This window comes from Notamacropus eugenii, chromosome 1, assembly GCF_028372415.1.
Source record: "Notamacropus eugenii isolate mMacEug1 chromosome 1, mMacEug1.pri_v2, whole genome shotgun sequence".
NCBI lineage: Eukaryota > Metazoa > Chordata > Mammalia > Diprotodontia > Macropodidae > Notamacropus > Notamacropus eugenii.
The window spans coordinates 517810984-517813922 of record NC_092872.1 but is presented as its reverse complement, the minus strand read 5'-3'; positions in this window follow the sequence as shown (position 1 = coordinate 517813922).

Sequence of the window (2939 nt, the reverse complement as noted above, 5' to 3'; positions counted from 1 at the left end):
GGAGAATCAGGAATTCTAAAGTTGTTATCCAGGTTCAAACAGGCTGGTCCAGAGGCTAGTCTCTTTCCATTGTTTTTTGAACTTGAAATAAACTCAGATCCCTTTGGCAGGCGTCTGCCTCATCTTATCAGTTGTGGCAGAAACAGATCATTTTGGGCTTATTTATATCTGTGGCTTTTCAGAGAAGGAGAAAAAGAGAAATCTGGATTCTTTGACTTGGCAGCTTCATTTAAACAAATGCTCATTTTGCTAAAATAGGTCTGCTGCTCTGTGTTGCTTTTTGGGTCTGGAGGGGTTGTCACAGCATTTTTTTTCCCAATGCAAAATTGAATATATATGTTCTTTGGAGCCTAGTAATCTTCCCCAGCTACCCACATATTGGTCTTTTAGGGGATGCATTAACTACACATTGATGAAAGTTTAATATATCTATACTGGGTGTGCTCCCTTCAGCTCTCCACCTTTTAATTTAAAGGCTTCCATGGTCTGCTTAGTGAAGCCTACTTCTTCAATATTGTCAAAATCATAGTTGTCATAGTGAAAGCTTTACATTGTATCCTCTAAATACATTGCCTGCATTCTACTCAGGTAGCCCACAGTACTCCTTCTTGTCCTACAAGGTTATTTCTAGAGTCCTTTAAATCATAATTTGGGTTAGAAGGGGCCCCTGAGGTCATCTGGTCTAATCCTTTCCTTTACAGATGATGAAACTGAGCCTAGGAAGGTTAAAGTCTTTGTCCAAGGTCATTCAGGTAGTAAGAGTTGGGGGCAAATCATCTCATCTGATGATAAAATCATCTGATTTTAGCACCAGTGCTTTTCCTACTTTGTCCATGATTCTTCCTTGATAAAACCAAGATATTGAAAGAAATGATTATTGAATAACCAATTGTTAATATTGGGGTTGTCTAGGATTGTTTTCCCTTCCTCATTTGGAGATTAGGTCAAAGCTTAGTTCTCTGAAGGGCAGAGCAGATGATGAGATGAAATCTTAGAATTGTTACCCCACTCAAAAGAGTGTAATCTAAGGTGAATTCTGACCCATTGTGTTCCACTCAGTCAGGTCTGAGTAGAGGTAGGTCCTTTGTCTAGATTACCTAGATTGGAGGTGGTCTGGGAGCAAGAGTGATCAGTTACATCCCCATTCCCTCATTTGAATAGGCTCACCCCTCATTATAATATTCATTCTCCTCATTAATTGTTAACCAATCAGAGTTGATTGCTACCCACAGGAACACCCACTCTTCCAAGGACATATAAATGTTGAGTGGGTTCCACGTGGGAGTCTTTGACATTCTAGAGCACCACTGATCCCTTTTATTAATTATATGCTAGCATGATGTATTAGCAACCATGCTAGCATACAGGGTAGGCTGCTGGCACAGGCTCTTTGATCTGCTTTTCTAAAGGAAAGACTACTTCAAAGGGGTCAACAATTGTACTTGAATTAAACAATGCAGACAGAGAAGCAGAAAGGAGTGAGTATCTAAGAAAGAATTCAATAGAGAAGGCTCCAACTGTCTAAGCAAAGTAACAGAACAATTTACATCACCAGACCAGAGAGCACCAACATCTGGGTTCAAAACAATGACTACTCAGAATCTCATCTGGACAAATCACAAAGAAACATTTTTCCCATGAGTGAGCCTCAAAACAAAATACCAACCTCTCAATATACATAGTTTGCAAACAGAAAAGTTGAAAACCTATGTGCCTCAGCACTTAATTGGATCCACGTGGTCCAGAGCTTAATTGGCTCTGCATCAGGGCTCTAAGTGATTCACGATGTAGACCTGGGAACAACGCTCATGTTCCAAGGGAAAAAGGAATACATGTGGTTACAAAGGCCTATTAATGGATGGGGAAGGTATTATATTCCATTAACCCTCCATATGATTAATAAAATTATTAATTACTGAGAAGCTATGTCTCTTGAACTTTTTATACATCACAATATGCTATATCTGCTCAATTTCTCTGACCTAACAGTCTAATGTCCCTATCAAAAAAAGAATGAAGGGTAGTTTGGAACAATATGTTCTTCCTGAACTCATGCTGGGTTGATCACTTCTTTCACAAACTTAATCCATTGTAGAATTTTGTTGGCGTGGATGTTTGCTTATTTACTAATAGCTACTATTTGTTCATTTCAATGATGTTTATTGAGACTGGAAAGGTAATTAATTGTTTTTGTCCCCTAGGAAATTTTTTAAAAATCAACTCTTTAACATGCCAAGAATACCTAATTTAACAAACATAGCTCTAGGTTGAGAAGTGTCATTCAAGGCAAAATCTATTTACTTTGTTTCTGTTGGTGGAAGCTCACCAGAGTATGGCTGTGAGCTGAGACAGTTGTAAGTGGTGATTGCTCTGTTATTTTTTTCAGAATCAAGAATTTTGTCCAATAGCAGTTCCTATATCTTATTCAGTTCTTAAAAAACTTAGAGGTTTCCTTGTTTTAAGGGGAAAAGAAAGAAAAACATCAAAACAGAATGGTGTTCTAAAACAGTTCCTGTGATTGGAATGGTTCTCCAATATTTAGATAAGTCATAAGCTGAGGCTTTTCACTAAGACAATGGCTGTGGGAGCTAGCTTGTTATGGGAATGGACACTGTGCCTAGGAATAAATGCTAGGAATAAATGTAATGTAGAGTTAATATATAATGTATATTTTGAATTGCATAAGCAGTGTGAACTCCAGTTCCTTACTGAAGGAAGGCTATTAACTATGAGGAGAGAGTTCCTAATAATATTAGTAATAATTAGCATTTATATAGTATCTTAAAGTTTATAAAACCCTCTATAAACATTTGAGCTTCATAAGAACTCTGTGAGGTAGGTACTATAGGTAGCATACTCTGTACTAAAGCTAACCCCTCTATAAAAGTGACCTTGGGCAAGTCACTTAACCCCAATTGCCTCATCCTGGGTCATGTCCA